The sequence below is a fragment of the Arachis hypogaea genome, chromosome 18, assembly GCF_003086295.3.
Source record: "Arachis hypogaea cultivar Tifrunner chromosome 18, arahy.Tifrunner.gnm2.J5K5, whole genome shotgun sequence".
Taxonomy (NCBI): Eukaryota; Viridiplantae; Streptophyta; class Magnoliopsida; order Fabales; family Fabaceae; genus Arachis; species Arachis hypogaea.
In genome coordinates, this window is record NC_092053.1 from 77115357 (window position 1) to 77129715 (window position 14359).

Consider the following 14359-nt stretch of genomic DNA (forward strand, 5'->3'; position numbering starts at 1 on the left):
AAGAGGAGAAGCCTCAACGTTAGTGAGAAAGTTAATGGTATTAACGTGGAAGAAAGGAGGCAGCTGTGAAAGTTAGTGGAAAAAGTGAACGCCACTAACGTTTGCGAAGCCAAGAAGACCCACGTTAATAGCCACGTTAGTTACACTAATGTGGGCATTAACGTGGAAGAAAGGAGGCAGCTGCGAAAGTTAGTGGAAAAAGTGAATGCCACTAACGTTTGCGAAGCAAAGAAGGCCTACGTTAGTGGCCACGTTAGTTACACTAACATGGACACTAATGTGGGCAAAATCTCACCCGGCAGCCTGACCATGCCTTCTTCAAACAAGGATAACTTGAGCCACAAAGCTCCAAATGAGGTGATTCCAGTGGCATTGGAAAGTAGGATTCCAGAGCTTTCCAAGCATATATGGCACTACATAGTGGACATTAAATTTGAGGGAGAAAACCTGCCCCGAAAGTGAAAAGATAAACATGGTATCAACCTGTAGTAAGGCTAGCTGACCTCTTCACCTTCCAAGAAGTGTAACTCGAGTTATAGAGTTCCAAATGATGCATTTTCAAAGGCGTTGGAAAGTAGACATCCAAGGCTTTCCAAAAATATATAATAGTACGAGGTGAACATTAAGTTTGAGCTCCAGAACCTGGCAATATTAACCCCCTAGACGCGGACGTTATTGGCACTCACTTTGCCAATAACGCCAGCCACTATGCCAGCAACCATGTCTCCTTCAAAGGAGCATAACTTGAGTTACAGAAGTCCAATTGAGGTGATTTCAGTTGTGTTAGAAAGCTGACATTCAGAGCTTTCCAATGATATATAATACTCTATAATGGGTATGAAATTGGAGCACAAACCAGAGGCATCTTTTAAGCCCCAAAAATACCAACTGGGTAGCAAGTGTGACGTTAGCCACACTAACTTCAGCACTAACGCCACACTTGTAGCGTTAGTGTGGCTAATGTTAGCACTAACATTAGCACCTGGACCTCAACTTGATTCCCTTACAAGGACCACCCAACCTCAAGGAAGCAAGCCCACAAGTGTCAACCAATCAAGGTCACAAGAATCATCTAGAATAGGAATTTTCATTTAATTGTAATTTACTTTTAGTTTCATTTCATTTTGTAATTTAGGAGAGCCTATATAAAGGCCTTAGTTTTTACATTCAAGGAAGAATGGAATTGTAGGATTGAAGAGGGGTCTTCGGACTCCCTCCCCTTACACACTTTTCCTTCTCTTTCTTTTCTTTGTACTTTTCATATATAAATTTTGAAGTTTCAATTTTAGTTTTAATCTTCATTTTTACTTTTCTGCACTTTCTTTCTTTTCTATTTTGGTAGAGCAATGAACAACTAACTCTTTTCATTGGGTTAGAGAGCTCTATTGTGATTCAATGGATCAATTGTAGTTCTTATTCTTCTTCTTCTTTCTTTTCTCTTGATTTTACTAGAGAGCTTTCGATCTTCATCCAATTGGGTAATTGTCTCGGAAGAGAAATTGCTCATACTTGGATTTTCTCTAAACCTTGGAAAAGGAATGAGGAGATCAAGCTAGAAGTGCTCTCTCACATTGGATTAGGTTGGGGTTTGGATGGATATTGTGACATTTAATCCTACCAATACTTTGATCTATGAATGTGTGTGGTATAATCAGTGACCAAACTTCATCTCTTCTCATGAGAAATTAAATCAAGGAATTGGGAAATTGTTCAAGCTTAGAGAGATTGGATTGCCAAGGAATTGGGATCCAATCACTTAAGATTGCCAAGGAGATCAATAAATGCATTGATTGAGGAAGAGATGAGAATGAACTTGATCCGGAGGATTGCAATATCTCTTGATCCCAATGTTCATTTTATTTTTAGTTCTTACATTTACTTTTCTTGCCATTTTATTTTTCTGCACTTTATAGTTTTTCCTTTACATTCATGCAATTTACTTTTCCTATTGCTCATCACTCCTTAATGATTCGTCTAACTAGAATAATCAATTAACCATTGATTACTTAATCCGTTAATCTCTGTGGGATTCGACCTCACTCTATTGTGAGTTATTACTTGACGACAATTCGGTATACTTGCCGAGGGAAATCTATTGAGAGACAAGTTTCCGTGCATCAAGTTTATGGCACCGTTGCCAGGGATTAATTGTGATTAACAAACTACCGGTTGATTGATTTACTAGATTAGACACTTTCTTTTGTCTTTGTTTTCTTTTGTTTCTTATTTCCTTTTGCTAACTAACTGTTTGTGATATTGCCTCACTAAGAATCCCTCATTTATTACAATGGAGATTCTAATTTCTTTTGGTGATTATTGTTTTAGACAGAGCTTTTTGCAGGAAAGAAAGGAGCATCCATCATATTTTAGTCAATCAAATTTCATGAAAAACTCTCCACCACCACAGAATGATTCACTTTACTATGCTCGTGGTGGGTGGAAATATCAAGAACATGAAATGGGGTACTTTCCAGAGCCACAAAATGGTCCATATTTTGGTGAAATTGATCACTACTCAAGTTGTGGCTGGGAAGATCAAAATCAAAGATATTTCACTCATTCATACCCCATTCATCAAGAGCCATCACCTCTCAATTATCCAACCTCACTTCTAAGTTTTACATGCCTAAATTCTTCATCACTTGAGTATACCTCAGCACAAAATTCTGTCCCAAATCCATACAATTCATTTTACCATCCACAAAACTCAATCCACTACCCACAAGAGTCATACCACTTTCAGAACACACAACCACAAAACAACCAATTCCATTCACAAGCCAACCCCGACCAACCATTACAACCTACCCAACCTCCTTTAGATAGACTTGCTAGGATGGAACTCATCATTGAAGAACTCAAAAAAAGTAGAGAAGAAGAATGACTCGCTAGGATAGAACTCCTCCTTGAAGAAATGATAAAGACAAACGAAGAGGAGAAAATAGCAAAAAGAGACCATGGAGAAAAATTGAGACAGAATGCACAACTCTATTCTGAAGAACAATTCATTAAAGAGCTGAGATTACAAAGAGAGACCACTTCACTCTCTCCAGAAATAGAGGAGTTCATTCAAAGGTCAAGAACAAGGGAGGAATCAGAAGAACAAAAAAAAGAGGCAGCCATACCAAGTGAGATTCATATGAAGAAGGAGGAGGTTGTGAGAGTATATAAGCCCAAAGCTCCATACCCACAGAGGCTACTAAGGGTGACAAAAGAACATGCAAACTCACTCCCAAAAGGCTCAATGCAACATCATGTAGAAGAAAGGGAGGAAGTCAATCAAGGGAGTCCACACTACTCCAATAAAATAGAGAGTTGCATCAAGGATGAGTTCATTGAACCACCAATTCAAGAAGCTCTTGATGAAAAGTATGTTCCAACCATCATACAACACCCAAGTACTGAAATCAAGGTGGTGAAGGCAATCAACATGAGCACTAAAAAGAGGATGGTGACCAAGAAAAGAAGGACAATATCCATGAAGAAGAAAAGGTCAACCAAAAGCCATCCCACCCCTACCCCAACAAGCAAGTTTACTCAAGCTAACAATAGAAGAAGGCTTGCTGGGGAGAGGCACTCAAAACAAGGGGCATTAACTGGCTCCTCTTTCCTTTTGAGGTCATTCCTCTTAACAAACTGGAAGAAGAGGAAGAAATTCATGAACAACATGTCAAGCTAATGACATTAAAAAAAGCGCTTGTTGGGAGGCAACCCAATCGTAGGTAACATTTTATTTCCTTGCTTAGTTTACTTTCAATAATTTGGCATATGATTGCATTCTAAGTTTGGTGTTGCCATTCAACAATTTGATTTTCAATCTTCACTGGGTACTTGCAACATTCTAAATTGAGAGTGTCACACTAAGTTTGGTGTTGCCACTTATCTTTCATGCAAGGTACCAAACACACCACTTATTAATGCAATCATAATGTCTCTGTTTGTATCTCTTGTGCTTTTATTGTATCCTTAATCTTGCTTGCTGAAATACATGCATACTCACACTTCATTCTGAGACATTCATGATCCATCATAGACCCCATCACCACTATTTTAATTTTTGCTTGAGTAGAAGCAATTATTCTAAGTCTGGTGTGGGAAGGGAAAGAATAAGAGGAAAAGGGCAACAACAATGAAGATGAACTACAAGGTGGTAAAGTTCTTTTTTTCTCTTACTTATTTCCAGCACTTTAAATTGCATGATTGTCTTCTATTTTCTTGTGTATGCATGTGTGATTACTCCGTGTGAATAAGCATAATTTGATATTTGATTTGTAACATGTTGCTATGATATCATGATTATCATCTTGAATTTTACTTGCACCCAATATCTCTAAGAATGCAACAAGGAAATCATTCTTTTGAAAGAAAAATGTTGAAGAATTTTATAAATCTTAGGGTAAGCAAAAGATTAAGAGGAGTGGAGGTTTTGATTGTATGATGGTGTATTGAGGTTGCATGTTTGTGAAAACTTGCATGGAGCTCATAGACAGGAAATGAAATTTAGAGAAGTATTATGGAATTTCTCAAACATCTATTAATCCAAGAAGCAGCAACAAAAGAAAACAAAAGAAAAAGAAAAACAAAGAACAAGCCCAAGGCTCTGAGCATCAATTACTAGGAAGAAAAAGAAAGAAACAAGAACTCAAAGAGTTATTGTCCTAGTTAAATGCTTGTGGTGGATTTGTGTCAAAGAGAGAGGCTTGAGCAAGTATATCCTAAGGGGTGCTTCAACACCTAATACCTTAGACCAACTGGTTTGGGAGTATTGATTGAAAGCTTATCTCAAAAAGCCGCTTTGAGACATGATACCTAGAGTTGAGGCCAAGATACAAAAAGAAAAGAAAAATGCTAGAAAATAAGTGCTGCTTCAAAGGTGACAATCTATAAAGAGGATTCCATAATATCATTTGAATGAAAGTCCTAAGATCTAAGACTTCTAAAATGTAAGGACTAATGAGCACTGGAATCCTTGCATAAGTATACAAATTAGAGTTAACCCCACTGTCACTTATTCACTTCACCCACTAAGGCATCATAAGCAATTCTTCAATGCATTCCAATTAAGAGAATTCTTTGTGCATAGTTCTTTTCTTGCTTGGGGACAAGCAAGATTTAAGTTTGGTGTTGTGATGCCAGGGCATCTTGGCTAGTTTTACTAGCCATTTTTTGTATGCTTTAGGTTGGTTTCATGCATTTTCTTAGGAAATAAGCAAGTATTTGGTTGAAAATACATTCATACCATGATTCAAGCAAACATTGTGAATTTTGAATGATTTCATGAGAATTATGCATGAATTGAATGATAAAATGGATGATGCATGATCTCATGATTAAGAGCAAGACTTTGATGTACTTTGTTTGATTGATTTCAGGTAACAAGAAGCAGAGAAGAGCCACGTTAGTGGCTACGTTAGTGCCACTAACGTGGCCATTAAAGTGGAAGGAAGGAAAGCTTGGAAAGTTAGTGAGAACGTTAACGCCACTAAGGTTAGCAAAGGGCAAGAAGACCCACGTTAGCGGCCACGTTAGCTCCACTAACGTAGGCACTAACGTGGAAGAAGAGGAGAAGCCTCAACGTTAGTGAGAAAGTTAATGGTATTAACATGGAAGAAAGGAGGCAGCTGTGAAAGTTAGTGGAAAAAGTGAACGCCACTAACGTTTGCGAAGCCAGGAAGACCCACGTTAATGGCCACGTTAGTTACACTAACGTGGGCATTAACGTGGAAGAAAGGAGGCAGCTGTGAAAGTTAGTGGAAAAAGTGAACGCCACTAACGTTTGCGAAGCAAAGAAGGCCTACGTTAGTGGCCACGTTAGTTACACTAACGTGGGCAAAATCTCACCCGGCAGCCTGACCATGCCTTCTTCAAACAAGGATAACTTAAGCCACAAAGCTCCAAATGAGGTGATTCCAGTGGCATTGGAAAGTAGGATTCCAGAGCTTTCCAAGCATATATGGCACTACATGGTGGACATTAAATTTGAGGGAGAAAACCTGCCCCGAAAGTGCAAAGATGAACATGGTATCAACCTGTAGTAAGGCCAGCTGACCTCTTCACCTTCCAAGAAGTGTAACTCGAGTTATAGAGCTCCAAATGATGCGCTTTCAAAGGCGTTGGAAAGTAGACATTCAGGGCTTTCTAACAATATATAATAGTATGGGGTGGACATTAAGTTTGAGCTCCAGAACCTGGCAATATTAACCCCCTGGACGCGGACGTTATTGGCACTCACTTTTGCCAATAACGCCAGCCACTATGCCAGCAACCATGTCCCCTTCAAAGGAGCATAACTTGAGTTAAAGAGGTCCAATTGAGGTGATTCCAGTTACGTTAGAAAGCTGACATTCAGAGCTTTCCAACGATATCTAATACTTTATAGTGGGAATGAAATAGGAGCACAAACCAGAGGCATCTTTTAAGCCCCAAAAATACCAACTGGATTGCAAGTGTGACGTTAGCCACACTAACTTCAGCACTAACGCCACACTTGTAGCATTAGTGTGGCTAATGTTAGCACTGACATTAGCACCTGGACCTCAACTTGATTCACTTACAAGGACCACCCAACCTCAAGGAAGCAAGCCCACAAGTTTCAACCAATCAAGGTCACAAGAAGCATCTAGAATAGGAATTTTCATTTAATTGTAATTTACTTTTAGTTTCATTTCATTTTGTAATTTAGGAGATCCTATATAAAGGCCTTAGTTTTTACATTCAAGGAAAACTGGAATTGGGGGATTGAAGGGGGTCTTCGGATTCCCTCCCCTTACACACTTTTCCTTCTCTTTCTTTTCTTTGTACTTTTCATTTATGAATTTTGAAGTTTCAATTTTAGTTTTAATCTTCATCTTTACTTTTCTACACTTTCTTTATTTTCTATTTTGGTAGAGCAATGAACAACTAACTCTTTTCATTGGGTTAGAGAGCTCTATTGTGATTCAATGGATTAATTGTAGTTCTTATTCTTCTTCTTCTTTCTTTTCTCTTGATTTTACTGGAGAGCTTTTGGTGCACGAAATTGTGATCATCAATAATGGCGCCAAAGACTTGGAGCTCTCAAATGTGAATCACACTTTGTCACAATTCCGCACAACTAACCAGCAAGTGCACTGGGTCGTCCAAGTAATACCTTACGTGAGTAAGGGTCGATCCCACGGAGACTGTCGGCTTGAAGCAAGCTATGGTCATCTTGTAAATCTGAGTCAGGCAGATTCAAATGGTTATGGAGGATTGATAATTAAAGATAAATAAAACATAAAATAAAGATAGAGATAGAGATACTTATGTAATTCATTGGTAGGAATTTCAGATAAGCGTATGAAGATGCTTTGTTCCTCCTGAACCTCTACTTTCCTATTGCCTTCTTCCAATCATTCATACTCCTTTCCATGGCAAGCTTTATGTTGGGCATCACCGTTGTCAATGGCTACTTCCCGTCCTCGTAGTGAAAATGTTCTACGCACGCTGTCACCGCACGGCTAATCATCTGTCGGTTCTCGATCATGTTGGAATAGGATCCATTGATCTTTTTGCGTCTGTCACACGCCCAACACTCGTGAGTTTGAAGCTCGTCACAGTCATCCCTTCCCAGATCCTACTCAGAATACCACAGACAAGGTTTAGACGTTCCGGATCTCAGGAATGGCCGCCAATAATTCTAGCCTATACCATGAAGGTTCTAATCTTAGATTAGAAACCCAAGAGATACACATTCAAGCTTTTTTGCATGTAGAACGGAAGTGGTTGTCAGGCACGTGTTCATAGGTGAGAATGGTGATGAGTGTCACATAATCATCACATTCATCATGTTCTTGAGTGCGAATGAATATCTTAGAGAAGAAATAGGCGTGAATTGAATAGAAAAACAGTAGTACTTTGCATTAGTTCATGAAGAACAGCAGAGCTCCACACCTTAATCTATGGTGTGTAGAAAATCCACCGTTGAAAATATAAAAGTGATAATGGTGGTCATTGGCTTCGGCCCCAGAGAGGGAACCCGAAGAACCAAGATCAAAAAGTATATCCAAGATGAAAATACAATAGCAAAAGGTCCTATTTATAGAGAACTCGTGGCCTAGGGTTTACAGAAATAAGTAATTAATGCAGAAATCTTCTTCCGGGCCCACTTGGTGTGTGCTTGCGCTGAGCATTGAAGCTTTCACATGTAGAGACTTTTCTTGGAGTTAAACGCCAGCTTTTGTGCCAGTTCTGGCGTTTTGACGCCAGAATTCTTAAGCTGACTTGGAACGCCAGTTTGGGCCATCAAATCTTGGGCAAAGTATGGACTATTATATATTGCTGGAAAGCCCAGGATGTCTACTTTCTAAAGCAATTGAGAGCGCGCCAATTGGGCTTCTGTAGCTCCAGAAAATCCACTTCGAGTGTAGGGAGGTTAGAATCCAACAGCATCTGCAGTCCTTTTTCAGCCTCTGAATCAGATTTTTGCTCAGGTCCCTCAATTTCAGCCAGAAAATACCTGAAATCACAGAAAAATACACAAACTAATAGTAAAGTCCAGAAATGTGATTTTTAAATAAAAACTAATAAAAACATAATAAAAACTAACTAAAACATACTAAAAACATACTAAAAACAATGCCTAAAAGCGTATAAATTATCCGCTCATCACAACACCAAACTTAAATTGTTGCTTGTCCCCAAGCAACTGAAAATCATATAGGATAAAAAGAATAGAATGTACAATGAATTCCAAAAACATCTATGAAGATCAGTATTAATTAGATGAGCGGGGCTTTTAGCTTTTTGCTTCTGAACAGTTTTGGCATCTCACTTTATCCCTTGAAGTTCAGAATGATTGGCATCTATAGGAACTCAGAATCCAGATAGTGTTATTGATTCTCCTAATTAAGTATGTTGATTCTTGAACACAGCTACTTTATGAGTCTTGGCCGTGACCCTAAGCATTTTGTTTTCCAGTATTACCACCGGATACATAAATACCACAGACACATGACTGGGTGAACCTTTTCAGATTGTGACTCAGCTTTGCTAAAGTCCCCAGTGAGAGGTGTCCAGGGCTCTTAAGCACAGTCTTTTTGCTTTGGACCACGACTTTAACCGCTCAGTCTCAAGTTTTCACTTGACACCTTCACGCCACAAGCACATGGTTAGGGACAGCTTGGTTTAGCCGCTTAGGACAGGATTTTATTCCTGTGGGCCCTCCTATCCACTGATGCTCAAAGACTTGGATCTTTTTTATTTTACCCTTGCCTTTTGGTTTAAAGGGTTATTGGCTTTTTCTGCTTGCTTTTTCTTTTTCTCTCTTTTTTTTTTGTATTCACTACTTTTTCTTGCTTCAAGAATCAATTTTATGATTTTTCAGATTATTAAATAACATTTCTCCTTTTCCATCATTCTTTCAAGAGCCAACAATTTTAACATTCATGAACAATCAAATTCAAAAATATTCACTGTTCATGCATTCATTCAGAAAGACAAAAGTATTGCCACCACATCAAAATAATTAATCTGTTATAAAATTCGAAATTCATGCACTTCTTTTTCTTTTTAAATTAAAAACATTTTCCATTTAAGAAAGGTGATGGATTCATTTTCATATATTTGAGGCATAGACACTTAGACACTAGTGATCATGTAAAAAATGCCCCTTTCTGCCAATCCTGGCGTTAAACACCAATCTGGTGCCTATTTCTGGTGTTAAATGCCCAGAACGGTGACAGACTGGGCGTTTAACGCCCATTCTGCTACCCTTATTGGCGTTTAGTAAGTTTCTTCTCCAGGGTGTTCTATTTTTAATATTATTTTTCCTTCTGTTTTTGCTTTTTCAATTATTTTTGTGACTTCACATGATCATCAACCTATAGAAAACATAAAAGAACAATGGAGAATAAGTAAAATTGGGTTGCCTCCCAACAAGCGCTTCTTTAATGTTAGTAGCTTGACAGTGGGCTCTCATGGAGCCTCACAGATACTCAGAGCATGATGATAGCCCCTCAACACCAAACTTAGAGTTTGGTTGTGGCCTCCCAACACCAAACTTAGAGTTGAATGTGGGGATTTTGTTTGACTCTGTATTGAGAGAAGCTTTTCATGCTTCCTCTCCATGGTTACAGAGGGAGATCCTTGAGCCTTAAACACAAGGGAGTCCTCATTCACTTGAAGGACTAATTCTCCTCTGTCTACATCAATCACAGCTTTTGCTGTGGCTAGGAAGGGTCTACCAAGGATGATGGATTCATTTATACACTTTCCAGTGTCTAGGTTTATGAAATCAGCAGGGAGGTAATGGTCTTCAACCTTTACCAAGACATCCTCTATAAGTCCATAAGCCTGTTTCTTTGACTTGTCTGCCATCTCCAGTGAGATTCTTGCAGCTTGTACCTCAATGATCCCTAGCTTCTCTATTACAGAGAGAGGCATGAGGTTTATGCTTGACCCTAGGTCACACAAAGCCTTCTCAAAGGTCATGGTCCCTATGGTACAAGGTATTGAAAACTTTCCTTGATCTTGTCTCTTCAGAGGTAATTTCTGCCTAGTCAAGTCATCCAGTTCTTTAGTGAGCAATGGAGGTTCATTCTCCCAAGTCTCATTACCAAATAACTTGGCGTTTAGCTTCATGATTGTTCCAAGGTACTTAGCAACTAGCTCTTTAGTAACATCTTCATCATCTTCAGAGGAAGAATACTCATCAGAGCTCATGAATGGCAGAAGTAAATTCAATGAAATCTCTATGGTCTCAGTGTGAGCCTCAGATTCCCATGGTTCTTCATGAGGGAACTCCTTGGAGGCCAGTGGATGTCCAGTGAGGTCTTCCTTAGTGGAGATCACTGCCTCTTCCTCCTCTCCAAGTTCGGCCGTGTGGGTCATGTTGATGGCCTTGCACTCTCCTTTTGGATTCTCTTTTGTATTGCTTGGAAGAGTTCTAGGAGGGAGTTCAGTAACTTTTTTACTCAGCTGACCTATTTGTGCCTCCAAATTTCTGATGGAGGACCTTGTTTCAGTCATGAAACTTTGAGTGGTTTTAATTAGATCAGAGACTACAGTTGCTAAGTCAGAGTGGCTCTTCTTAGAATTCTGTCTGTTGCTGAGAAGATGATGGAAAAGGCATGCTATTGCTAAACCTATTTCTTCCACCATTATTGTTATTGAATCCTTGTTGAGGCCTCTGTTGGTCCTTCCATGAGGGATTTGGATGATTTCTCCATGAAGGATTGTAAGTATTTCCATAGGAATCTCCCATGTAATTCACCTCTTTCATTGCTGGGTTCTCAGGATCATAAGCTTCTTCTTCAAATGAAGCTTCTTTGGTACTGCCTATTGCTGCTTGCATTCCAGACAGACTCTAAGAAATCATATTGACTTGTTGAGTCAATATTTTGTTCTGAGCCAGTATGGCATTCAGAGTATCAATCTCAAGAACTCCTTTCTTCTGATTTGTCCCATTATTCACAGGATTCCTTTCAGAGGTGTACATGAATTGGTTATTTGCAACTATTTCAATGAGTTCCTGAGCTTCTGCAGGCGTCTTCTTCAGATGAAGAGATCCCCCAGCGGAGCTGTCCAATGACATTTTGGATAGTTCAGACAGACCATCATAGAAGATACCTATGATGCTCCATTCTGAAAGCATATCAGAAGGACACCTTCTGATCAATTGCTTGTATCTTTCCCATGCTTCATAGAGGGATCCACCTTCCTTCTGTCTGAAGGTTTGGACTTCCACTCTAAGCTTGCTCAATTTTTGAGGTGGAAAGAACTTTGCCAAGAAGGCATTAACTAGCTTTTCCCAAAAGTTCAGGCTTTCTTTAGGTTGTGAATCCAACCATGTTCTAGCTCTGTCTCTTACAACAAACGGAAAAAGCATAAGCTTGTAGACCTCGGGATCAACCCCATTAGTCTTGACAGTGTCACAGATTTGCAAGAATTCAGCTAAGAACTGATGAGGATCTTCCAATGGAAGTCCATGAAACTTACAATTCTGTTGCATTAGAGAAACTAATTGAGGCTTAAGCTCAAAATTGTTTACTCCAATAGCAGGGATAGTGATGCTTCTCCCATAGAAGTCAGGAGTAGGGGTAGTAAAGTCACCAAGCACCTTCCTTGCATTGTTGGTGTTTTCGGCTGCCATGGCTTCTTCTTATTTGAAAAGCTCTGTTAGGTCCTCTACAGAGAGTTGTACTTTAGCTTCTCTCAACTTTCTCTTCAAGGTCCTTTCGGGTTTAGGATCAGCCTCAACCAGAATGTCTTTGTCCTTACTCCTGCTCATATGAAAGAGAGAAGAAGAAAGTATAGAATCCTCTATGTCACAGTATAGAGATTCCTTGAGGTGTCAGAAGAAAAGAAAAATAGAAGGAGGAGGTAGAAAGAGAAGAATTCGAACTTATCAAGAGGGATAGTGTTCGAATTGTTGATAGTGGAGGAGTGTTAGTCCTTAAATAAAAGGATGTGAGAAGAGGGGAAGAATTTTCGAAATTAAAGTAAAAGATTTTGAAATAATTAAAAGAATTTTTGAAAATTTGGTAAAGGATTTTCGAAAATTAAGATTGGGAAAGAAATTAAGTGATTTTGAAAAAGACTTTGAAATTAGAAATCAAAAAGATATGGTTGAAACTTAATTTTGAAAAAGATGTGATTGAAAAGATATGATTTGAGAAGATACGATTGAAAATCAAATTAAAAAGAGAAAGTTTTAAAATTAAAGTTGATTACTTGACAAACAAGAAATTAGAAGATATGATTCTAGAATTAAAACTTTTGATCCTTTCTTAATAGGCAAGTAACAACTAGAAAATTTTGAATTAAATTATTAATTGTAGCAAGGATTTTCGAAAATAGTAATAAATAAAAAAATTAAAAAGAAATTGATTTTGAAAAGATATGATTGAAAAGATATGATTTGAAAAAGATTTGAATTAAAAACAAAATCTTTCCTCTTATGTCATCCTGGCGTTAAACGCCCAGCCAGGTACCCTGGCTGGCGTTTAAACGCCAGTTTTCCTTCTTCACTGGGCATTTTGAATGCGCAACTTTTTCTGTTTAATTCCTCTGCTGAATGTTCTGAATCTTTAATTCTCTGTATTATTGACTTGAAAAGACACAATTTTGAAAATATTTTTGAATTTTTAATGATGAGAAACAATAAAAATGCAACTAAGATCAAATAAACAATGCATGCAAGACACCAAACTTAGAAGTTTGTATACTAAGGACTATAACAATTTGAAAATGCATGTAAGAAACAACAAAACACACAAAACAAGAGAATTTAAAGATCAGAGTTAGGAAATCATCAAGAACAACTTGAAGATCAATGAAGAACATAATGCATATATTTGAAAAATGCAAGAAGAATAGAAACATGCAATTGACATTAAACTTAAAAATTAGACACTAGACTCAAACAAGAGACAAACAAATATTTTTGATTTTATGATTTTATAAATTTTTTTGTGATTTTTCGAAAATTATATGGAAAAGAGAATAAATAGATTCAAAACTTTTAATAAGAATTCCAGGAATTATGCAATGTTAGTCTAAAGCTTCAGTCTAAAAAGATTAGACATGGCTAGCCAAGCTTCAGCAGGACATTACATTCAGCTGCTAAATTGATGAGAATCAATCAGCTTTTGTGATGATAAGAACATCACCTTAAAACTCTAGAATTCATTCTTAAAAGTTTTTAAAAATAAAAAAGAAAAGTACCTAATCTAAGCAACAAGAAGAACCATCAGTTGTCCAAACTCGAACAATCCCCGGCAACGGCGCCAAAAACTTGGTGCACGAAATTGTGATCATCAACAATGGCACCAAAGACTTGGAGCTCTCAAACGTGAATCACACTTTGTCACAATTCCGCACAACTAACCAGCAAGTGCACTGGGTCGTCCAAGTAATACCTTACGTGAGTAAGGGTCGATCCCACGGAGACTGTCGGCTTGAAGCAAGCTATGGTCATCTTGTAAATCTGAGTCAGGCAGATTCAAATGGTTATGGAGGATTGATAATTAAAGATAAATAAAAAATAAAATAAAGATAGAGATAGAGATACTTATGTAATTCATTGGTAGTAATTTCAGATAAGCGTATGAAGATGCTTTGTTCCTCCTGAACCTCTGCTTTCCTATTGCCTTCTTCCAATCATTCATACTCCTTTCCATGGCAAGCTTTATGTTGGGCATCACCGTTGTCAATGGCTACTTCCCGTCCTCTCAGTGAAAATGTTCTACGCATGCTGTCACCGCACGGCTAATCATCTGTTGGCTCCCGATCATGTTGGAAAAGGATCCATTTATTTTTTTTTCGTCTGTCACACGCCCAACACTCGCGAGTTTGAAGCTCGTCACAGTCATCTCTTCCCAGATCCTACTCAGAATACCAC

At 38.3% G+C, this 14359-nt stretch overlaps 1 non-coding gene across 1 annotated transcript; it reads left to right on the forward strand.

Moving 5' to 3' along the window:
- The first annotated feature begins 11605 nt into the window (after nucleotides 1-11605).
- On the forward strand, nucleotides 11606-11713 carry LOC112773400 (small nucleolar RNA R71). Its single transcript, XR_003187951.1, has one exon. It is a non-coding gene; the product is annotated as a small nucleolar RNA R71 (small nucleolar RNA).
- Nucleotides 11714-14359: the final 2646 nt, after the last annotated feature.